The sequence below is a fragment of the Macaca fascicularis genome, chromosome 6, assembly GCF_037993035.2.
Source record: "Macaca fascicularis isolate 582-1 chromosome 6, T2T-MFA8v1.1".
NCBI lineage: Eukaryota > Metazoa > Chordata > Mammalia > Primates > Cercopithecidae > Macaca > Macaca fascicularis.
The window spans coordinates 131,794,576-131,820,914 of record NC_088380.1 but is presented as its reverse complement, the minus strand read 5'-3'; the positions used below and the strand labels follow the sequence as shown (position 1 = coordinate 131,820,914).

At 37.1% G+C, this 26,339-nt stretch overlaps 1 long non-coding RNA gene and 1 pseudogene across 1 annotated transcript in view; both read right to left on the bottom strand.

The window, feature by feature from the left end:
• The window catches only part of LOC135971142 (uncharacterized), a 323,711-nt gene that overhangs the window by 77,826 nt on the left and 219,546 nt on the right, over window positions 1-26,339 (bottom strand). The window lies entirely within an intron of this gene.
• LOC141407134 (high mobility group protein B1 pseudogene) lies at window positions 15,244-24,598 on the bottom strand (annotated as a pseudogene).

Below are 26,339 nucleotides of genomic sequence, written 5' to 3'. Positions count from 1 at the left end.
ATCCCAGATCAGAATGCTAATTACGGTAAGACCAAAGTAGAATCCACATACCTCATAATTCTGCTCTGAGAATTCTGTTATACTTAATTAGACTTATAATTTGGATTGACCAAAGGGGAGATATCTATCTATCTATCTATCTATCTATCTATCTATCTATCTATCTATCTATCTATCTATTTATCTATCTTTCTACCTACCTATCTATCCATCTATCTATCATCTATTTTAAACTCTTGGATGCACTCCAGGCAAGTTAAGAGGTGTAGAGAAAAAGAAGCAATCAAGGGTCTCTAGAGAAACAAAAGCTAAATCTAGAAGGTCTGAGAACAGAGAGAAGAAATATTGAGGAGGGTGAAGAACCAAGGGTCAGCTACGCAAGTAGATTCTGAACAACATGGTAGCAGAAACCCAGGATAGAGTCTAGAAAACAAGAAATCAGAGTTTAGGCAAAAAGTTTAGGAACAGGTACAAAATTAGTCGAAACTGTGTTTGGCTCTTAGAATTAATGAATTGCATGCTTTCTGTGTAAGCTCAGATGAGATTCAGAATGTAGGTTGGTTTGGGCTGTAGGCAGGGGTAAGGTAATATGCCTGGCTAGATTTAGACAGAGACAGGGTGGAGGAAGCTGTTGTTGATAGTCAACACAGCTCAACAGGAACTTCTCTACCTAATACAATCTTTGCAGGAGACCCTAGTAAAGGGAAACCCTAACCAGATGTTCTGATTATCACCATTAGTGAAGAGAATGGAATATTAGTACAGAGCTTATTGGTTCCTCCATGGTGGTTAAAATTAGTGCCAGATGGCTCACCTGACCCATACCCTGTTTTCTGTTCTCATCTATTAAAAAAATAAATAAAAACAAAAATTTTAAAGGATCTGCTATTACTATCACTTCAAATGCTGATATAATATTCATTTCAGTAAGATTAGTAATAATTTGTATCATTCTATAGATCTCATGCATTGTGCATGCACTTCACTTTCTTGATACTAATCTAATGAAACAACTTAATCTCTTTTTGCTTGTAAAAGCTCCTAGTGTCCATTTTTCTTCCTGAAAAACAGAAGTCTTAGAAGTGAAATATTGTAGGTGAATTGACAGAGACAAAATAGAAAGATAACTACATTTATGTTTTAAATACATGGAATAAATATGTACTCTCTCTAGACATTTTATAATTTAAAAACTATTCCATATTTAAAAAGACTCATTCTATGACATTTATGCAGGATTTTCAATTGTGTTTTCATATAGTCATAGGTTTCTAGAAAAAAAAGAATTTAGATGACATTATAATAACCTTTGGCATAAAACTGCATAAATTAGGAGAAACCCTTCTGTTTACTCCTACCCAACTACCCCTTTGCAACTTATAATTACACATAAATAGTTGTTTCTAATTCTTTGAAGAATTTGATTCAATAATATAGTCATCATCCTTATATAGTCTTGTAGAAGTCAAAGCTTCAAATATTCAGGTGGCCCATTGAAATGGTCTATCTAAACCAGCAAACTTTGTTACAACGGTTTTAGTTATTTAAATAAATATTTAAGAATTTCACAATTTATTTTAGCCCTGGGTATTAGAAACAGACTAATCTTGATAAAGTTTGAAATTGTATCACTTATATGAGAGCTATACTTTTTTTTTTTTTTTTTGAAAGCAAGAAGAACAAGCACTGAAATCTCTTTCAGAAAGATTTACAGCATTAATAACTCCAGGCTATTTTAAGTCACAGTCAATCTTTATGGAAGAAGTACAGAGATTACACAACAATTCTCTTATTTTTTTTCCTTCTAGAATTGCAAACTTATATTTCATATAAAAGTTATTTGACAAACACAGGGCATTCACACTTCAAGAATATGCCTAAGGTCATTACTTCCTCTTTTTTTTATTCTTTCCATCTGTGCTCAAATGCTCAATGAAAAAAAAGAAAAAGAGTGCTACACTGAATTTATCAAGCCCAAGCAGGGCCTGAAATGGAAACTTATCTGGTAGTCTGAAATACACGGTTGTCTACATAAACCCAATGGACTCTCAGTTTTGTGGGGAGAGACTGGGAACCTGAAGATAAGATGCAGGATCTAAAGATCTATATAGAAATGTCCACAGCAACATTATCCATAATAGTCAAAAATTGGAAGCAGCACTGGTGTTCATAAGTAGAATGAATAAACAAATTTTGGTATAATCATAACAGAATATCCCTCTGCAATAAAAAATATCAAACTACTGATCAGCAAACATCATGCCAATTGAAAGAAGAGTTATAGTAGAATTAGTATATAGTAGAATACAGCAAGAGTAGAATTAGAATTAATGAATTGCATGCTTTCTACGTAAACTCAGATAAGATTCAGAATGTGGGTTGGCTTGGGCACTAGGCAGAGCTAAGGTAATATGTATAATTCCATTCAAAAGATGTGCTAAATAAAACTAATCTATGGTGGGAACAAAAATAAGAACAACAATGGTTGCTTCTGAGGGGCAGAAAGTGGGTACTGACTGGGAAGGGCTGTAGGAAACTTTCTGGAGTGATGGTAATATTTAATATTGTGATAGTTCTGGTAACACTGATGCATGCTTTTTTCAAAGCACAGAATTCACATTTAAGATGTGTGTCTTTTATTGATTATCAATTTTAATCATAAGAATAAAACTATAAAGAAATGTTGAATTCTAGCTAATACACCTAATGAAGAATTGGGGAAAATATATTGAAGTCTGCAACGTACTTTGAAATGCATCAAGAAATAAGATGGATTGATCGATATCTAGGGGGATGGACAGACAGATGAATAGAGAATAAAGCAATATAGTAAAATGTTAATGGTAGAATCTAGGTGATGAGTATACAGATGTTCACTACAATACTATTTTAACTTTGTGGCATGTTTGAAATTTTTCACAATCAAATTTTTTTTAAATAGGAGAGAAGGGTCAACCTCGAAAGATATCTATAATCTAATGGTGATTTTGTCAAGAAATCTTAGTCTGCTGATGTGCCATTTTATATATTTAAATATATGAAGACATCACAAAACAGCATTCAAGTGTCAATATTCATCTGAGGAACACTGAGTTTCTTATCATGCACGTCTTCATTGTGAACCCTACTGAGCTAAATACAATTCCAGGAAGTCATTTTTCTACACAACACAAACATGTCCTTCCATTTTTACTTTTTATTTTAAAGTACACCCTACTAACTGATGATCTTATTTTTTAAAATTAGAAACCAAAAGAAATGAAAACATTCTTAGTTCTAGAAATCCCCTAATGGTTACTAATATGGTTGTTGTTCGGTTTTTAGCTCAAAGTGGTGTCTGACTTTCTGGGGGGAAGAAACGAACAACAACTTTTTAGTTACTCTTTGGAAACAATCATCCAGAATTCTAACAAGTTCTTTCTATGTCAAAAACTGTGGTCATGGGGATCCTCTACAATAAGTGAAAAATACTTAGGCTGATTTATCTAGAGTCTGGTTTGTCTCAACATGATTCCTTCAAACATCTCATCACTAAGTTGCTATTTAGTTTCCTGCAGGTTGTTGGCATCTGCAATTTTCATTGCTTTTAGAAAATGAAGGCCAGTATGTGGGCTTTGGGATGACGGATAGCAGAGTCACGTATTTGCAAAGTTTGTGACAAGAATGACAACTCTCTCAAGACATTGTTCATTGTGAGTTGAAGTCAACATATACTGCTCATTCTAAATGTTTCTTTTGATCTAGATTTATCTGTTGCTGAACACAGGATCTTTCCATATTGTGTTATAGGATATAAAATGTTTCTGCAATGTTGTCTCTGACCTTAAAGCCTCCTTGGCTGTTCCACAGCTGCAACTCTGCCCTGCAAGTCAAGGATGGAGCAATGTTAGCAGCAACTCGAATCTGTGCCCTCAGTTTGTGCTGGTTTGTTGTTGATGTAAATATGTGCAGTTGCTTTGCCATCACTTCTTGATGCTAAGTTAGCTACACTCTCATCAAGAGCTCAGAAATTGGATGCAAATCTACTGATAATCATATCAATTTATGCCATTTCAATTTTTTTTCTGTCCATTACCATCCAGGCACTTTGGTGGTGGATTACTAATCTGTTATCTTTTCCTTTTACTTAATGTGAAAGAATTTGCTTAATGAGAACAAGAATTGATTTCATGTTTGCTATCCTTTCATCCCCTTTCCCCCAAATTTTCTGTGCCAGAGACATAGGGCTGACTGAATCAAGAAAAAGTCTCATCAAGCAGAAGAAATAGCAACTAATGTGTTATTTATGTGATACAGTGTTTTTTGCATTTTGTGTTTTTTATTTTTCATTTTTATGTAAAAACAGTTGGAATGCCAAAGATGGAGAGTCTCAACACATGCTCCATTTAATCTCTGATTGTTAAAAGTCAGACTGTGAAAAAAAAAAAAATGCTGTTTTTAGTAGGAAAAGCCAGAGCTTCTATACACATTAGCTGAAATAGTATTCAGTCTCTACAAATACCTTTTAATGGATCCAAGAAGGAAAAAAAAAGTTCTTTTTATCTGTCATTTTCACTAATGTCATGAACCTTGAGTATATAAGGGTTACATGTGCTCCTTTATCTTATTCTGTCCTTTACTTTTCTTGTTTCCTAGTTTCTAAATACAAGTTTCTACACTGTAAAAAAAAAATGCACGATTGTTCTGATTTATTTCACACCAAGTTTATGTCTATGCTTGTCATTTTCATGTGCATTCACACAAATCTTCTATTTAATTAGCCATCTGGAGTATAGAGTCTTTCTTTTCTGTAATATTTGGTATATTAGGAACTTCAGTTTTCTCTGTGTCATCATAATCTGAATTCTCTTTGTCCATGCTATATTTTTTTGTAAATTTTATACTCATATAAAAATATTTTTTCTCTAACATGACATTTTAAAACTAGAAAAGGCCTTTGAGGCACCTAGACCAAAACCCAAAATTCTTTTTTCTAATTACAAAGAAAGAGTACTGGAGCCATGAAGTCATACCTGAAACCCACATATCCTGACTTCCCATCTCTTTTTGTAGGCCTGTGTGTAATCTCAAACTATTCTTATTCCTTGACTTCCGGTTTTAGTCCATGGGTAAGGCAGCTATTAATTTTCTATAGATAAAAGTGTTATGTACACTCAAATTTTGAAGAATTTCCTTGGAATTAATTTTTCTCCTGGAGTCCAAGAATATGGCTTGGAAGCTAAACTTTTCAAAGTTATTTGAATGGCACTGTCTCATTCTGTCTCTCTTTCTCTGCTCTTTCTGTCCCTTCCCCCTTACTTTGCTCCCTTGCCTCCTCTCATCTTTCTCTACTCCCCTTTTGTCTTTCCCTGTCCCCATTTCCCCCACATCTCTTTGGAAAAACTTCTAGAATTTGATCGCAAAACTTAGTGCAGCAAGTTTTGGTCCTGTTTTAGTTCACAGCTGATTGTAATGAGCCATTATACTTACGACTTTTGAATTGTATTGCTTCATCATTTATGTGAACCCCCTACTAAGCAGCAGTTCGTACTCTGGTGACAGCAATAGAATCATGTGTTGTTTTCTGAAAGATGTGGTGAGATGGAAGTACTGGAAGTGTGCTACCACTCTGGCAAGACGCATTCAGTTTTCCCTTGCTAATTCACATATTTTTTCAAGAAGGTGTTATTAGCCAGTCTTGGGGAGCTGAGACAAAAGATGATGTGTTTCAGGATCTAGTGAAATGCCAAACTGTGCATCTTTCAGAGTTTTGCAGATAGAACATCATCCATTCATTATCTATTCAAGGAACTACTCTGTGCCAGGTACTGTACTAGACATTAATGATCCAAAGGTGGATGACAGAGAAGTAAGCCAAGGTGATGTGTGAGCTCAGCAGTGGAGCATATCACTCAGCAGAGGAGAAAGGGGACTTTAAAAATTATCAGGAATGATTCCTGAAGGAGGTCACAGCTAAACTGCCTCTAAGGATGAATAGGGATTAGCATGTAAAAGACATAAGAGAAATCTAGGTAGGTGAATATCATTTGTAACAAACTGATGTTATGACAATAAATGTCCTTCCTGTTCTTGGAACTTCAATGAACAAAAATTTATAAATTTTAGGCAATATTTTTCAACTCCCAAAACAAAGTAAGGAAATTGCAATGATGTTCTCTGTACTAAAGAATCCAGCTACAGAGTTCTAAGCCTGCTCCCTTTTTATGTCCAATTAGATAATTCCAAAAGGTATTATTATTTGTCACACTTGCTCTATTCACCACTTTTTCCTCACCAAACATACATAATTGGCAGCTGATAGTGGAAGAGATGGGGGAAGGACACAAAGGGGAGTACAATGGAGAGATGACTGAGCATTAAGTCAGCAGTCTAGAGTCCACCCACAGCTCCAACCTTCTCCCCATCTCTGATCTTGAAAATAGCACTGAAACCCTCTGCACTTCAGTCCGCTCAACTTTTCATTGGGACAGAACAATATCTTTACTTCTTGACAACATAATGGAGAATAACAAATGACAAATAAGGAAGTAATATAGAAAGTGTACAACATTCTACAGATATAAGCTATTACTATCTATATATAGGGTATATATAACAGCTCTGTCTGTGCAAAAATAATGCACATATCCATCTATATGCCAAGGGAATGAAGGGAGCATACACTGTTTCCCACAATGATAAACTCCATGCCTGTTCAGTACATAGGTTCTGTGCATTTCCTTTATATTTCTTCACACCTGTAATAGTTAATGTTCACTTTCTCTGTTAGGTCTGAGATTGTATTATTCACTACCATATTCCCTGCACCTAGTAAACTGCCTGGGAATATGATGAAGGGGAGGAACCAACATAGTTCTCAGTAAATTTAGTCTGACTAAAGAATGAAGATTTTAAACCTGAATTATATAATGGGTCAACATTTTACTAGCTCTGAAGACATACTATTTTAATTGTACACAAAGCAATATTTGGTTGAAGAGATTAATTTCCAGTGGATTTTCTTACATGGTACTTTTGGCCAGCTGTGATCCTTTTTGAACATGCATAGGAGTATTCTTAGCCATATTCCATTTATTCAATGCTCAGTTGTTAGATATCTACAATATAGATTTATGGCATTTAACTATGTTCTGTGCAGAGAAACAAGAAGTATTTAATAGGAGTCTCCTATCCATATAGTTATCTGGCCATACAAATCAACGAGTGTTCAAGTGTGCAATGAGGAGTTCAGGCCAAAACAGTACAGTAGTTTAAAGGAAGGAAAGATACGGGCTAGTCAGGAAATGATTTCATGGTGCATTAAAATAATAGCTAATGTTTATTGACTGCTTGCCAAGTGCCAGGCACTGGCCTAACTCTTTTATACATATTAACTCATTTAATGCTCACAACAACACTTCACTTAGGTACCATTATATTCTCATTTTAAATTCAAGGAAATTATAGCAGAATGTGGCTTAGTAACTTGCAAATTTCCATAGCAATAGAGCTGAATCAGAACCTACGCAGTCTTACTCCAGCACCTACACTCTAAATTACCATAATATGCCCCCTCCAATAAACTTTCAGGGCTGAGTCAGATGTGATAAGTAAGAGAAAATAAATAAGAATGGGGGAAGGTGAGTAAGAACAAAGGCATGGAGATAGGATAAGAATAGCCCAGTTAGAATGTAGGTGTGTTAGGCCATTCCTGCACTGCTATAAAGAAATACCAAAGACTGGGTAATTTATAAAGAAAGGAGGTTTAATTGGCTCTTGGTTCTACAGTTTGTACAGGAAGCATGATGCTGGCATCTGCTCAGCTTCTGGGGAGGCCTCAGGAAATGACAATAAGGGTAGAAGGTGAAGGGGAAGCAGGCACATCACATGGCTAGAGCAGGAAGGGGGTCGGACCTATACACATTTCAACAACCAGATCTCATGAGAACTCACTCACTTTTGGGATGATAGTACCAAGAGGATGGTGCTAAACCATTCATGAGAAATCTGCCCCTGTGATCCAACCACCTCCCACCAGGCCCCATCTCCAACATTGGGGATTACAATGGAACATGAGATTTGGATGGGGATACACATCCAAACCGTATCAGTAGGATTACAGCTGAGCAACAGCAGAAGTCTGATCTGGAAAGTTCAGATGAACTGATACTATGAAGCCTTAAAGATAAACTGAATAACCAGTAGAGACTGATTACTGAGAGTTCAGCCAAGTTTAAATACGTTAATACAGTGACGTGCAGAGGTATGCAATAGAATCTGTGCCTTCTGGTCTTTGAGGCAACAATTATTTTTCCAGAAAGAAGAGCATGCCCATCTCTGAACACTCTGCTTTGGCTGCCTCACCACCATCCCTTGTCCTCTTCCTAACAGCCCTGATTTCCATGTGGGCATCCATCAGGCTCCATGACTGGAGAGGGTGAATGAGGCTAAGCTAATCAGAGACTTAGGGCTCTCTGACAAAAGAGACACTCAAATCTGCATTACCTTCAGACTTTTCCTTGAGGTGTTTAGACAAAGGATGGGGTTGAGAGTAGGACTATGAGGCCAGAGGAGCTAGACCAGGAATAAACCCGACTCACAGGGTAGAGCACAACAATGAGAAATGGAGCTCAGACTCTCATGATATCATTGACCGATCAATCCCACATGCCTGAAGCCCACCCAACTTCTGAACTCTTCAGAGAGGTGAACCACTATATTCTCTTTGTTATTTAAGCAGGTTTGAGTAGGTTATCTATTACTACAATAAAATGGTAAGTAATATATTGCTTCACGCTAAGGATTTCAACTTGATTTGGGGACAACTAGAAGCTCTCTCTGAGCTGGGTGACACAGCTCATAATATTGTCTCCTTCTTTTCATGACCCGCTCTTCAGGACATCACCTGGACAAATCCCAGTGATTTTTCATAGTTCAGCCCTGAAGCCTCAAATACCAAGTCAGTATCATCTTTCCCAGGACTGCTGACGTCTCTGCAATCTGGAGCTTATAAAGACACTGGGGTGACCGAGGAATAGCTGTATATCATCCCCAGGGTTTTCACATCAAAGGACCCAGCGGAGGCCTCATCCTGTTCAAAATGACAAATTAAAATGAATCCCAGAGCTTTATTCTCTAAGAACATAAGACATGTTTTCTTTTTGAACATTTCATTGCACTGTCTTCAGAATCAAGCTCTCTAAAGAATGTTATTATACCTTGAGCTTCTTGACACATTTCCTAATAATTTGAAGCTTCTGACATTTATACAATAAAAGATTGTGCTCTGCAAAAGAAAAAAAAAAATCAATGAATCTTTTTGGCAATCGTCCTAAATCTGTAGAGATTAAGTTCACTTCCCAGACATTGCTATTTCATATCAAACACAGAGTCACGCAGTATAATTAAGATAGTTGTAGAACCATATATTTCATGCCCTAGCTGTCTGCTTTAAACTATCTTGGGAAGTTCAGAAATAATAGGGAAGCTACATCTTAACCAGAGTAATTACATTTGCTAAGCAGAATGGGATGAGCAAGAGCTATGTAAAAGAATAAAATAAATCCACCACAAAACCAAGAACTTCTACATTCATTCTGATATATAAACCTTGCTGATAAAATAATAAAGGGAATAAAAAGAAGAAAGGCTCACCTCCAGTTACAACTCCCAGGAGAATGGCAGCTATTATTTCCTATTGAGTTGGTACTTACCACACAGAGCCTGAACAATTCATACAGAAAAATAAACCATAACATTCCTGTTTATTATTACTTTAGCTGAGAGGTGGTGACATTAAACAGTTCTGCACTGCTGCTATAAATCAGCAGGCTAGAGATGTGCTCAGCATGGGACTAGGACTCCTTGGAAACCACTCTCATCAAAGCAACCAGCTGTCAGAATTCTTCAAATTAAACTGTTATTACAGTAGTATTCATTAGTCAGTTACTGGCTATTAAGATATTTTTATATCAGCACCATTGACATTGGTTGTTGCTTTTTAATATGCAAGTTATATATAAACATGATTCAGTGGCTCATGTGAGGATGACAGCCTCTATTAGAGCTTGGTGTCCCCTGTCTAAAGGCTGCTGCAAAGGGTTGCTGTCTTATCCATGCACCCTTGAATTTCTCTGGGAAGCTGGATGTTTGTTCTGGTGGTCAGAGTGGGGAGAGGGCTAGTAATAATATATTTCAACACTAGTATTTGCTCAGCAAAGTGATAGCTCAACATCAGAAATTATAACTCTTAAAGCTGTTACTGAGCCCCTGATGACAGTGGTTTATGCTCCTCCAACTTGACACTCCGGGTTTCTGTTTGTCTGAGATGCTGAGCATGTGTTTAACTTTTGCCTGAAGTCCAAAATTAAACAAAGGATGTAGAATGGGATATGTGGAGAAGTGAAGAGGAGAATCAGTCTACAGGCTCGGGTAGAAAGAAAAAGTATGACAGGTATTAATTGAAACAGTGTTCTTAGCATTTGGAAAAGTTCTTAAGCCTCAATTTAGTTTCAGGGCAAATTTAACCTAAATCGTTTTATTCCAACTAGGAAAAAAAGGACACATACTAACTATTAACTAGCTTAGAAAGATTAATATAATACTTACATGCATACCACAAACTCATTCGCACATGGAAACCACAGAGTTTTTACTTTTCCCCAATCCTCACTTTAATCTTCATACAGCATAGAGAATACTAGCCTATTTAATGGAAATAGAGAGAATTCAGTCCAAATTGTTTATTTTGTAGATGACAAAAATGAGACTCAAGGAATTAGCTTACGGGTATCAGTCTTAATTTTGTTTTCCTCCTCTCTGTTTTCTAAAACATGTTGGAGCTCCCTCCTCCACTTGGAAGATAAGACGTTTCCTGATCCTCAGACCCATAAGATGCCAACAGACAGCATATAAACAATCTCTGCCTCTGCTGCAAGGAGTTGCAGCATTTGTCATTTCCTCTGACCCAGAATCTGAGATACCAGGGGTTCAACACTGGGGTAGGGTTTCACTGGTTGTAACTGGCTTGTGCCAGCTCTTAAGAGACAATTGTTAAAGTTTCAGGAATTTTGTGATCAATTAACATCATGTTAGTAGTATTCAATGGACTATTTATATCACAAACACTACAAATGGGCAAAAACCACAAATCAAGGTGGTTGTTGTCGTGGTTACTATTGTTGTTTCTTCTGAAGATCCAGTTGTTACCCAATTCCCAGTACACCACTGGTTCACTGCTGAGTCTCTTTGCTACATCCAGACCAGGGAGAGTGTGCTCCACCGATGAACATGGCCACAACCAACCCCCTGAAGTCCATTTACTAAACAAATATTTACTGAATGCCTACCTTATTTCAGATACTTTGGCCACCTCCTACCATTGTGCAGAACAAGTAAGGACTGAAATTCAGTCCACTATCTGCCTGCACACCTCAAAGCAGTCTTAAAATTGTGAAAACACATTGTTCCAAATCTCTCAAAGAGATCCACAGAACTATGGGCTTGTAGGATGCAGCCTATAGCTTGGTGTCTGTCAAGAGGGGTGCTTTTTCTTATTTACTTAAAGGGACATTCTGGGCCAACAGTGGGCCCTAAATGCTGTGCATATGCTAAAGGCACAGGAGTGTGCAAGCCAGACAAAGTCCTGGCTGCAGAGCTCACCTTCCGGAGCTGGAAGAAAATGAACATGATAATTTCAGAATGTGACAGCACCTTGAAGAAAAACCACCAAGAAGATGTGAGAGAAAGATGGAGGTGGTGGGAGGGGTGCCGCTTTGAGGCAGGAGTTCAGCACTGGTCTCTGTGGTCTGCGTAAAGTGCACGCCAAACAGAGAGAACAAGAGCCAGTGCCCAGAGTGAAAAGGGAGCGTGTGTTACTAAGGACAGACGACAGCCCATGTTACTTGGAGCAGAGTGAGAAACACAGGGAAGGGTATGAGTTGGGGACAAAGAGGTAAGCAGGGGCCCTAGTTGTCCATGAAATGGAAGTTAGATATTATTGTTTGGGCAATGAGAAGCTATTGCAATGTTTTAAGCAGTGGAGTGATTTGCATTTTTAAAAGATCATGCGGGCTTTCATATGAAAATTAGATTGTAAGGAAACAAAAGTACATGCAAGAGACCAGTTTTTACAAGGCTGGATGCCTCTCTCCCCAAATCTGAGTGCACACTCTCCAAGATGGGGCTTCTCCTTTGTGTTATTTTAAAATCTTATCCCTGCACCTCAGCCCAGACTTCCTGACTTAACCACCACTTACCAGTCCAAGACCCAACTTCCATCTCCGAAAGCTTGTGTTTGGTTTTCTTTGATTTATTAACAACATATCATATTATGGTGTCTATACTAGAATAAATCAGAAGATAATTTAAGGAACACAAGGCATCAAAAACAGAGCAAGAGCACCAGGACAAAAAATAATCCTGGTACATGCCAGATTAAATGCTGAGTTTGAGATTAGATTTCATACCAGGGTTATTAGCCTTTGTTAAATCAAGTTTAGTTTAAAGCTGCCTCCTTACATATTTTAAGTTTGGCCTAAAGTTTCTCTGTACAGCATTAACTATAGCCTAAATGAGAGTGTAAACAGACTATAGTCTACGCTTGTGCCAATCACCAAATTTTGACCAATCAAATGTGGCCAAATATTCAGACCGTGTCCAAATAAGACAAACATCAAACTATAGCCAATCCAGCTGTTTCTGTACCTCACTTTAGTTTTCTGTACGTCACTTCCTTTTTTTGTCCATAAATCTTCCACTATGTGGCTGCCCTGGAGTCTCTGAGCCTACTCTGGCTTGAAAGGCTGCCAAATTTGTGAACTGTTCATTGCTCAATTAAACTCTTCAATTTAATGTGACTGAAATTTTTCTTTTAACACCTTGCGGGGCTAAAGATCCCTTTTCTAAATCGGTTCTAAGTCCCGGAGGCATGTTGGTGTCACCTGAAGGACTTTTAAAAATACCTGTGCCTAGGTTCAGTTCCAAGAGTTTCTGATTTCACTGGTCTATGGCAGAACTGTAATACTGGAGTTTTTTTTTTTAAATCTACCCAAATAATTTTAGTGGATAACCATAGTTGAAATTATGCTTCTAAATGCATGGGCATTTAGCCAGGAAGAAAGGAAAAATGATATACGGAGCAATAGCAGCAAGACCTTCCCACCCTTCTGAAATGAGGAAGAGCAGTACTACTTTTTTTTTTTTTTTTTTTTTTGCCATGAATGATGCAGGTAGAAAGTTAATTTGCAATACAGAGACCAAATAGCAAAAAAAGGAAGTATTTCCAGAACTCAGAGACTTAGCTAAGTCTAGATCTAAGCTATCTCCAAAAAGAAATGTAAGCTGTCTCAAATACTAGATATCTAGAAGTGACTATTTAAAAGCAACTGGCTCTACTTCACACTTACGCAATTTAAAATACAAATCTAAAGTGGAATAATGTGAGATCTCTTTCCAAAAGACTTAACTGCCATTCAGATACTCAAATCTTGAAAGGAAACACATACCCAAATAAATATCAAAAGGGAAGTTCTCTCTTGCCTTCCAATCATTTGGCTCAAACACCTTCATCTCCCAAAAACTAAACATTAGTCAGGAAATGATACAAAAGAGCAGAGCTGGTGTTGGAGAATTCAGAAGAGGAGAGGCAATGGCACACACTGCTTTCCTCCTATGTATCAAGCATTGCAAGGGACATTCCCTAAATTATCCCATTTATCATAAAAACAATCCATTGTTAGCATCATTTCTATTTCACAGTTGTTTAAACTGAGGATTCAAGTATTAAGTACTTTTATGAAGATCCCACATCTAGAAAGCCACAGAGAAGGGTTCAGAGCTCTAAAACCCATGTTCTTCATTATGCTATGCTTCAATCAGCCAAGATAAGGTGGGGCAAAAGGAATGAAGAAACTAGGCACATTGGAAATCAGCTACATACTGAAAAATGTACAAAATTAAGAAGCTGAAGAGAGACAAATGCCAAAATTAAGAAGTTGAAGGGGGACAAATTTCTGCCTGGAATCCCTGATGTAGTATCTCTGCTCCCTCCTTTCTGGCACAGAGACAGGAACAATTCCAGGTAGGAATTTAACGTGGAATGTTGCGGGACCCCAGGCTAAGAATATGGCATGGACAAGAGAGTCAGTAAAATGAGGGATGGAAGAAGAGAGAGCCACCTGGGACTCATAGCACCAATTGCCGATGACTTGCCTTGTGAGATGGGAGACTCTTTTCTTCCTCCTTACCTATCCCAGAAGAGCATTTCACAGAGACCTACTTTCAAATGTCACTTTTCCCACTTTTCCTTTGTAAAACTATCATATTCAAGAACACTTCCTGCCTTCTTGTATGTTTATTTTATGTAGGAGCTTGTTCATTTATGGTGATATGGAAAAAAAGAGCTTTGGGATGTTTTTCTTTTCTTTTCGGTTTGCAAAGGGATTTTGAGAGTGCTGAGGAATCGTGTTGTTCTTTCTCTGTGAAATAAACATTTGCTGACATGGACCAAGGAAGCAGAAGTGAATATTTTCTGCCCACTGCAACACTTCTCAGCTTATTTCGTTTGAGCCACTTAGACACCTCGCTTCTAGTTAAGCAATTTCATACAGAACTCTATTTTCCATTATGAAATCATTGTTGTTCCTTAAGGGACAAAATATCTTCTCAGCAAATGAAAAACTTGATTCTAATCATTTACTCTACTCAGTAATTAACATTTTGCCAAACTACTAAAAATGCAACGACACACAGAAGAACATTTTCATGAGGGTTTATGAGTGTTTCCCAGCCTGTTTCTTTTTAATTTTTAAAACTCTCACAATAATTCTCTTAAAGATTCTATCAAACTACCTTTCTCAGTCTCTGTGAAATCCAAGTCATTATGAAGACAGACACTATTTATAAATGGCTAGTGGACATCAATATTCTGTCCATTCATTCAGCATCTATGGGCCTTTTCCTTTGTTTTGTTTTGAGTCCCAAAGAACAAGACAAAGATAAAGTTGAACACAAAGCAGTCACTCTTTGCTGAAGAGTGGAATGATACCAGAGGCAGCCAAACTGGTTATCTGTTAGCGAGGCTATTTGAATCCTGCGGCCTCATTGGTTTCCTTGTTATAAAGGTTGCTCTGGCCTTTCCGCACACTTGGAGAAAATTTTATTCATTGCAATGTCACACCTGTGAAATAGAGCTCTTTGATGACAACACTGCCTCAAGATAGAAGGTAATCTTTGCTTCACTATCAGGCAGCTGGGGAAGTGCAGTCATATCTCAGGGCTGTGAGTGATGTCATTGAAAGGCAAGGCTGTTAGAAGGAAAACCAAACACAAAACACTGGACTCCCACTGCATTCTCTCCAATAAGAAGACATTCCATCCGAGAACAACTGTCATGGCTGGGTTGGATTGCTCCGAAAGTGCCAATGGTACGCCAGAACAAAAGGCATTGATAGCTGCCAGAAACCCAAACTGTGATACAAAAACAATTATGTCATGGTTTCGTAGGTGTGTTTCCTCTTTTTGTTCTGTTGCACAAGGAAGAGAACTTTATCCCTATAGATAAAACTCAAAGGTAGAAGGCCAAACTGAGAAAAGATGGTGTTGGAGACTTTTTACATTTGTAGTGAAATTTGGTGACCCTTCTAACCCACAACTCCTAGCTCAGACTTTAAGTTGGTAGTTACTTGGCTTACTCTTACTTTAACATAAAATAAAAGCAGTTTCTCTGTTTAGAGATGTATAAGCCTCCATTAAAAAAAAAAATCAGAGACTTCTTTATGATCTGCTTTATTCTGAAATAATAACTTTTCTTAAGTGTATGCTATTCTTAAGTTCAGTATAAAAGAAACTTTGAACTATTGACGTTATGGATGATATGGGCAGGTACCATTCACCACCTTTTCAAGCAGCCATTTCAATTTTCTGAGGGTGAATTTTTTCCCTCACATTAGGCAACTCTGGTATCTTTAAAGATTAATTATTCACTTTGTGAATTTTCTGGACCTTTTGTTCCTTTTCTTTCTCTCTTCTGCTGCATTATCATGACATGACTATTCACCCTGTGTCAAAGGGAACTCAAGGATATAGGACTCACACCAGCCAGCATGGCTCCTTGGAAACAAGTTTGGCAAAGAATATCATGGGTGAGGAAGTACTGGGAATTCCTAGCTAAAATAAAGTTTTAGAGTTTTCCACGGATTTTTTGGTTTTCTTTGGTCTCAACATTTCCAATCGAAACATAATTGAAATATAACTGTTTTATGTATCAGCATTTGAACACAGCACAATCCATTGAAGTAATATGATGTTTGGAGTAGTGGAACATCTGGTAGGACACAGGGGTTTTGACACTTGTCTAAACTATAGATGTTGTAATTCTTACTTTTCTATCCAGTGTTTATAGAAGAGTAGAATTTTCCACATTGTTGACATAATTTATATATTAAAATCATATGGAGATGTTGTTTCAAGACATACATATGCAGTATCCAAGCCTAGAGCTTCTAATTTAGTTGTCTGTGATGGGGATGAAGCATGTGTGCTTTTTAAAACTTTCTAGGTGCTTCTCAACTAGACCACTAACTGAAAACCAATGGTGTAAAGATTTATTTTTTATACTTTTTAAAAATGACATTTTAAAAATTTTAAGCTACATCTCCACTATATATTTTATTTTTTGTTTGTTTTTTGTGTTGTTGTTATTTTTAGGACGAGGTCTCATTCTGTTGCCCAGGCTGGAGTGTAGGGACGGGATCTCGGCTCACTTCAACCCCTGCTTCTTGGGCTCAAAATATTCTCCCACCTCAGCCTACTAAGTAGCTGGGACTACAGGTGTGCACCACCACATCCTGCTAATTTTTTATATTTTTTGTAGAGGAAGGATTTTGTCATGTTGCACAGGCCAGTCTCCTACTCCTGGACTTAAGCAATCCACCTGGCTCAGCCTTCAAAGTGCTGGGATTACAGGCTGGAGCCAGCTCATGGGACTCTACTATCCACTTTAAAAAGAATCTCCTGGATACTGTTTTAATGTCTTATACATGGTATCTGTATTTCCATGGTAAAATTTTCTCAACATCCACTCCATTAAGTTACATGCTAAGATCCTGATTGCTGTATTCATTTTAGTTGACAAAATTAGATTTCTCAATCTCATCAATTAGGGAACAGATATATAAAATTCCTGTTGTCAAATGCTTAACTTTAAAATGACATGCTGTAGAGTAAACAAAAGTTTGGAGTATGAGTCAGAAATGTGGGTTCTAAACACAACCACGCCACTAACTTAGAGGTCAGTATCTGCATTGGTTAAATGTGGGTTTGATTTAGGTGTGGCCTGAGATCCTGTTCAGATACAGCATATGTGATCCCATTTACACTCTGATCCTGTGTGAAATGGACTGGCAGTTGCTAACAGAAATAACGAGTGCAGGAGAGGTTGCCTTTGCTGCTTTCCAGAGGGCTGCTGTAGCTATCAAGTCAGGAATACCCAGGAGCTAAGCTTCCTCTGCGCCATCTGCTCCAGCAAGTAATGGCTTAGTTCACACAACCCGCTGTCTAGGTAGCAGGCCTTGGACTGTCAGCTCACCCGTCAACTTCAGTCCTGTTAGATTCATGACCCCTAAAGGTATTAGTTGCCTGATTAACTGACTGATGATGACTGACATGTATACACAATTAACTCTTTAGTCTCACTAGCCCTCAAATGAGACCCATATGTTCCTAATCTACAAATATGCTTTAGTGTCTCCTCCCATGGTGAAATCACAATTGGGCACTTCTTGGTAGATATAGACCAGTGATTTTTAAGCACCTTTGCAGTCATGCAAAATTTCCACTCCATTGACTGATCCATACCACACTTGATAATGCCTGTCTTTTATATGTGATTTTATAGCCATCCACAGAGATTACACAAAGAGAAGTACACTTTTTTTTTTTCTTTGCCAAATCATGCTTAAACTACCGCTGACTTAGTTTGTCTCCATTGTTTGCATCTGGACATTTGGGCTATAAATAATTTTTCCACTAAAACAATTTCTGTTAAAAATACTCTCTACACATATCAACAACACTAGTTAAATACTAACACATCGTACTGTGTGTACTAATATGCAAATACGTGATTCACAGTAAGAGTTGCTTATTTGTGCATCTGTGGCATGAAGTAAGTAAGTTGAATTATCACTTTTAATTTAGAAATGCCTACAATTTCTTGAATATGGAAATGAGTAAGGCTTAGATGGGTAGATTTTAGTAGACCTAACAGCCCTTTGCCAGTTTAAATATAGGCCACCTACTTTGGTTTTTAGAAACCTTCCAAGTGGCTTTCTTGTAAAGAAGGAAGAAAATCTGTTTTCTATATCGCGCTCATTTCCTGAGGATAGTAAGCCATTGAGGAAAGGAATAATATCTAGTCTTTATTTGTACCCCAAAGTGGCAGTTCTCTGTGCTTCACATGAGTCAATAGCCCAGATTATCATACATCCTCCCCATGTGTCCAAACATTGGCCCACTCTTCATCCATGCATTCAACAAAACCATCCTGTGAGTTTCTCCTATGGATAAGTACTCCACACGGCAGTAACTGGTACTCTACAGTGAGCAGTGTGCAAGGAGACACCATCCCTATGGCTCAAAGAAGACCAATAAAAATAAGTAAATAAATGAATAAAAAAGACATATTTTGGAGAGTATTAAATGCTAAGAAAGAAAAAGAAGGGCAATGTGATAGATATAAGCTAGAGAATTATTTTCCTTGTTTACTAATAAAAAACTATATTTACTTAGTAGCATTCAGACTGTCAGCAAAAACAGTTGCAACTTTTTTTTTCAATTACAGAGTGATATTCAGTTAACAGAACAACCATGATTTCATATAAGCTGCATCAGAGACAACTAAAGATGAAAAAACCACTATCCTTATATGTAACTAATTTGTGCTGTGTACCAAAAACAACCTCCTTTATATTTCCATGCCAATTTACAACCTCCGTACTGTACCAGGCAAGGTTAGTGGCTTTGGAAAATGCCACCAGCATGGGCTATTTAAAGACACATGTGGTAGTATGTTAACTACATAAAAAAGACACTATAGTTTAAAAACAAATCATCCACAGCCTTATGTTTCCATTTTTGTTTTAACTCAAAGGAATGCATTGTGTATGGGGCAGGGTAAGTGCTTTTTAGAACAGAAAAAAACACTTTGTGCTAGAACTGACTTTTTCATCATCATCATCTTCGTGCTCCTCATCTTCCTTCTTTCTCTTGCTTTTTTTTCAGCCTTGACAACTCCCTTTTTTACTGCATCAGGTAGGCAGTAGTATGCTTTTCATATTTTCCCAACAGCTTTGCAGCCTTCTTTCCATAAGGCTGCTTGTCATCTGCAGCAGTGCTATTGTACATCTCTCCCAGTTTTGTTGCTACATCACCAGTGGATAGGCCAGGATGTTCTCCTTTGATTTTTGAGCGATTCTTGAACTTTTTTGTTTCCCCTTTAGGAGGGATATAGGTTTTCATTTCTCTTTTGTAATAGGCCTCATATGTCATGGCCATGTCTTCACATTTTTCCTTTCTCTTTGGCAGACATGGTCTTCCATTCATCTCAGCACTTAGAAAATTCTGAGAAGCTGATTAAACCATCTGAGTTCTCCTCTTGTGCTGCTCCTGACAAGTTTGTACAAAGAATATGTATGATGACATTTTGCCTCTTGGCTTTTTAGGATCTCTTTCTCCTGTGTTTGGTTATTTTGCTTCAGAGAGGCACAGTGCCTCTTACTTGCCTGAGTGCTATCTCTATGGAGCTCAATGGACAGCAGTGGCTCTGAGAGTGGGAGACAGATGCCCGGAGGATTACTTTAGATTGAGAAGTGAAGAAAAGCTGTGCTGAGGAGGCAGCAATTTAAGTTGAACCTTAATGGGAAAAGGAAAACCAGCAGGTGACATGAAGAAAGAGAATCCAAGGGCTGAGGCCCCAAGGCAGCCACAAACATGGTGTTCTTGAAGAACAAAAGGCCAGTTGTATGGGCAAGATGGAGAAAAGAGAAAGAGATCAGAGAGGGAAGTGTAAACCACAGCGAAAAGGTTGGATATTATTCTAAGTGCCCCAGTGAGCTGTGAAGGACTCGTCTACGTGTAGTAGAGAGCCCTGAGAAGTATTGCCTGACTTATATTTTCAAAACTGGTTACTTCATGGAAATCAGATTGCAAGGAGCAATAGTAGAAGAAAGACATGGGAGGCAACAGCCTCTTCCTTATGGGATAATTAGGAGGCACATAGAGGAGTCTTACATATTTTCAGTATTTAATGAATGCTAGGCATCAGTGTAATTTGTCTTCTTCCTTCTTTTCATTTTCCTTCTGGTTCTCTTGATGATGATAAAGATAATCCTAATTATCATTACTAGAACTTTCATACTTAACCTGTGAGGTGATAATGGGCTTAAACTAGGAGGTTATTGCTGGAGATGAAGAAAAGTGAATGAATTTGGAAAATGGTTTACGGTTCCTACTCATCTTTTGATGCCCAGATTGTCTCAAATCCTCTGTGACATTTCCCCTACAACCATCACTTCTTCCTCAATATACCTACAGTACCAGTCATTTGGCTATTATGGACACTATCTTCTTGAGTCTTCTAGCCAATTCTGTGTCTAAAACTCATTCAGAAAAAGAAAGCATTTGTAAGCATTGTTGAAATGCTGATGCTCAGATTTAATGCTTTTTGTTTGTTTTTTGAGGAAGAGTTTCACTCTTCTAGCCCAGGGTGGGGTGCAATATGCCATCTCCACTTACTGCAACCTCTGCCTCCTGGGTTCAAGTGATTCTCCAGCCTCAGCCTCCTGAGTAGCTGGGACTACAGGCACCCACCACCATGCCTGACTACTTTTTGTATTTTCAGTAGAGACAGGGTTTCACCATTTTGGCCAAACTGCTCTCAAACTCCTGGCCTCAGGTGATTCGCCTGCCTCGGCCTCCCAAAGTGCTGGGATTACAGGCATGAGTCAGCCCGCCCGGCCGTAGTTCTTACTCAGTATCTTTACTCAGTAGGGTGAAGGAAGAAATCTGCATTTCAATACAAATACAGATCATGATTCAGATCATGGTGGCTGGTCAATCTCATCTGAAGAAATACTCATCCAGATCAGGACTGGAGATATTTAGAAGTCATTCATGATATATAGCATTAAAACCAGGGACATGGATGCAATTATGTGGAGATAGTACATAGAGGAAGGAGAGGGAGAGGCTTAGAACGTAACCTTGGGAAAACTTGACATCTAAGAGACAGGTGACAGAAGACTCTCAGCAAAATAAAAAGAAAGAAAGCCAAGAGCTTTTTCAGTAAAGCCTAAGAGCAGGATTTCAAAAAGGTGTAGTCACAATTCATTCCTACAGCAATATTTTTAGATGGCCTTCTTTGTGTTAGGCACAGGGATGTAGCAGAGAATAAGACAAACAAAAATCCCTGCTTTCAGAAAATGTGCAAACATTACTCAGAATTCCTCAGAATTAGTGGGAGATGAAAAAGTGGAAACAGGAATTGTGATTTACCCTTTCTACATGTTCATAAAGTAGAGAAAGGAACAAAACCCCGTATGGCCTCTCTCTGCCACTTACCTTTGAGTTGTATAACCTCAGTGATACTACATTTCTACCAAGAAGGGAAAATTTAATTTTGAACTCTAACAAACAAAATTATAGATTTTGAAAGAACTAAAATACTTTCAAGTCCCTGGAACCAGGAAGAACAAAAATAGAATTATTTGCAAAATGGTCCAAAAAACTAACATATGACAATAACAATTCTTTTGTTTCCAGAAGAAAAAAAAAAATTCAGGGTATTTGAAGGTTAGCAAAATGAAGAACAAAGGTGAATTAATAAATGCACAACAATCAAGCATGCAAATTATAAGATTAAGATTCTGCAAAGTTGCTCTGACACTTTTTTAATCATATAAAAAATAGAGGTAGAAAGGAATTCAAGACCAACTCAAATATACAAATATATGATTCACACCCATTTCCTCCCTTCCTGACTCGTTTCCTCCTGCTCTTTTGTCCACAAACTAAAAACAGCACTCAGGTCAGGGAAATTAGTTGAAAATTCATACTGCCACTCTTTGTTAAACCCTTAAAAACTAGCTGGGGTGTCAAAATGCCTTATTCTAAACTCAGAAAACCTAAACATCATTTCCCACTAGCAAAATAAGGTATTCATTTTTGGAGGTATAGTCTTTAGTTATCAAGACAATTGAGTCTCTCCAAGAATACATTAAAATTTTTTCATCTTTTTGGATTTTTCCATGATTTTAACATGAAACCAATCAAAACTCCAAATAATTTTGGAGTATGCAGTATATTCAGCAAAATGATACTACATTGATAATTAACCTGAAAAAAAATACGAAAACTATCACAAAATTTTATAAAGAAAATGAAAGTACATTTCTTCCTCATACTAAATGAATTTCAGATGGACCAAGAATACAAAGAGAAACAATAGAACCACACAGTCAAGAAGAAAGACAGAAATTTATTTATAATCATAAAATAGGTAATACTTTGTTTCAAACAGCACACAAAACCCAGAATTGATAAAGTGTCTGACTTGATAAAAATTTAAAACATTGTATAATAAAACAATTACTGAAGTTGAGTGACAAATACAAAAGAAGTACTTGGAATGGTTATCATAAGGAGTTAATTTTCTTAATTTCCAAAGAGTTCACACAATACGTTAAGAAAAAGCGAAATAAACCAATTAAAAAATGGCAAGCAAGGCAATCAGGCAGGAGAAAGAAATCAAGGGTATTCAATTAGGAAAAGACAAGTCAAATTGTCCCTGTTTGCAGATGACATGATTGTATATTTAGAAAACCCCATCATCTCAGCCCAAAATCTCCTTAAGCTGATAAGCAACTTCAGCAAAGTCTCAGGATACAAAATCAATGTGCAAAAATAACAAGCATTCTTATCCACCAATAACAGACAAACAGGGAGCCAAATCATGAGTGAATTCCCATTCACAATTGCTTCAAAGAGAATAAAATACCTAGGAATCCAACTTACAAGGGATGTGAAGGACCTCTTCAAGGAGAACTACAAACCACTGCTGAACAAAATAAAAGAGGACACAAACAAATGGAAGAACATGCCATGCTCATGGATAGGAAGAACCAATATCGTGAAAATGTCCATACTGCCCAATTTTACAGATTCAATGCCATTCCCATCAAGCTACCAATGACTTCCTTCAAAGAATTGGAAAAAACTACTTTAACGTTCATATGGAACCAAAAAAGAGCCTGCATTGCCAAGATAATCCTAAGCCAAAAGAACAAAGCTGGAGGCATCACGCTGCCTGACTTCAAACTATACTACAAGGCTACAGTAACCAAAACAGCATGGTACTGGTACCAAAACAGAGATATAGACCAATGGAACAGAACAGAGCCCTCAGAAATAATACCACACATCTACAACCATCTGATCTTTGACAAACCTGACAAAAACAAGAAATAGGGAAAGGATTCCCTATTTAATAAACGGTGCTGAGAAAACTGGCTAGCCATCGGTAGATAGCTGAAGCTGGATCCCTTCCTTACACCTTATACAAAAATTAATTCAAGATGGATTAAAGACTTACATGTTAGACCTAAAACCATAAAAACCCTAGAAGAAAACCTAGGCAATACCATTCAGGACATAGGCATGGGCAAGGACTTCATGTCTAAAACACCAAAAGCAATGGCAACCAAAACCAAAATTGACAAATGGGACCTAATTAAACTAAAGAACTTCTGCACAGCAAAAGAAACTACCATCAGAGTGAACAGGTAACCTACAGAATGGGAGAACATTTTTGCAATCTATTCATCTGACAAAGGGCTAATATCCAGAACCTACAAAGAACTCTAACAAATTTACAAGAAAAAAACAACCCCATCAAAAAGTGGGTGAAGGATATGAACAGACACTTCTCAAAAGAAGACATTTATGCAGCCAATAGACACATGAAAAAATGCTCATCATCACTGCTCATCAGAGAAATGCAAATCAAAATCACAATAAGATACCATCTCATACCAGTTAGAATGGCAATCATTAAAAAATCAGGAAACAACAGGTGCTGGAGAGGATGTGGTGAAATAGGAACACTTTTACACAGTTGTTGGGACTGTAAACTAGTTCAACTATTGTAGAAGACAGTGTGGTGATTCCTCAAGGATCTAGAACTAGAAATACCGTTTGACCCAGCCATCCCATTACTGGGTATATGCCCAAAGGATTATAAATCATGCTGCTATAAAGACACATGCACACGTATGTTTATTGCGGCACTATTCACAATAGCAAAGACTTGGAGCCAACCCAAATGGCCATCAATGATAGACTTAGATTAAGAAAATGTGGCACATATACACCATGGAATACTATGCAGTCATAAAAAAGGATGAGTTCATGTTCTTTGTAGGGACATGGATGAAGCTGGAAACCATCATTCTCAGCAAACTATCTCAAGGACAGAAAACTAAATAACCCATGTCCTCACTCATAGGTAGGAATTGAACAATGAGAACACTTTGACACAGGAAGGGGAACATCACATACCTGTCATGGAGTTGGGGGAGTGGGGAGGGACAGCATTAGGAGATATACCTAATGTAAATGATGAGTTAATGGGTGCAGCACACCAACATGGCACATGTATACATATGTAGCAAACCTGCACTTTGTGCTCATGTAGCCTAGAACTTAAAGTACCAAAAAAGAAAGGCAAGAAATACGAGCAGAGGCTTCATAGCATAAGAAATATTTGTTATTAAAATAAATATAAAGATTCTTCCCTACATACATAAGTCACAAACTAAAATAATTCTTATGACAACTGCATGACTTGGGGGTACTATTATTAGCCCTCTTTCAGATGGATAGTCAATTGTTTGAATACCGTTTGCTTAAAAGTCCCTCTATGTCCCATTGATTAGCAACACTACAGCCGCTATGCGGTAAATTCTTCTATGAACTTAGTTATTACTGGGCTCTCTGTTCCACTGGTTTAGTTGTCTATCCCTGAATAAATGTCACAATATCTTAATTACCATTGCTTTATAATAAGTTTTGATATACGATAAGCAAAGTTTCCCCATGACAGTCTTCTTCAGAGTTTTCTAACTATTTAGGGGTCTTTACCCTTTCATAAAGTCTCAGAAAAAATCTATTTTTTCTGTTCCACGAAAGAAAACTTGTAAATAGGAATAGGAAGTTGTAAATATATTTGTGGAGAATTAACATCTTTTCAAAATTGAATATTCTCCTCCATGAACATGGTATAGCAATTCATTTATTTTGGTTTTCTATAATTTTCTTCAATAATATGGTATAATTTTTATGTAACTTGCAAAATACCCTTTTTAAGAATTATTTTTAGTTACAGAAGACTTTTGTTTTCTAACTACCTTTTTCTTATGTAGAAAACGTTAACCAACTTTTGGGTAGAGTTGTAGCAACAAATACCACACACTCAAAATTAATAAGAACTGAATTCTGAGAAGAAAGAAAGAAAGAGCTTACCAGCCAGAGTCTTAACACATAAAAATAACAGCCTTTCTCTTTATATCTGCGTATACCTCTCCTGATCAATCTTACTTCCAAGAATGTCTTAGTGATCCACAGAAGGGAAGTTTCCTCCTTATTACAAGTAAACAAACTTTGAAAGAGTAAACTGATAGTATCCAGTTGAAAAGGGGTCAAAAATATACATTTGAAAGGAAAGATAATTAAATTATTCAAATAGTAATATGCTATTAAAAGTCTGTATAAGAGTAATGATCATGGTTCAAGGAAGTAATACATTAAGAATCTTTTTGCTAGTTGAGTTTTTAACTTTTAGAATCACATGATATAATCTGTTGATTAAAGAAAATTATCTCCTTCTCAGTAGCACTCAAAAATCAGGAACAATTATCCCAACTCATTTCTTTGTAAAGATGTTCACATTTCAAATTTACTAATGATATTACAGTGAACAGTGAAAGGAGAGGGTCTTAGAAGAAATGTGGGTTTAGAAAACGAATACAATAATTAAACAACACAAATTATTTTCCCCCTAAAATTCTACTGACCATGCTCGCTTTATTATATACAGTCTCTCTCTTTTAGCCATTTTCATTTTTTCTTAATGCTCATAACCATGACAACTTTATTAAATGAATACCCAATAGCACTATCCTAAACTTAAAGGATATATAGGAATAAGATAATTATCAAACCCCAAAAAGAAACTTAAAATATTTTTGTGAAGGTAAGAAATGTCAATATGGACTAATTAGTAAACAAATATGTATAACATAGACAAC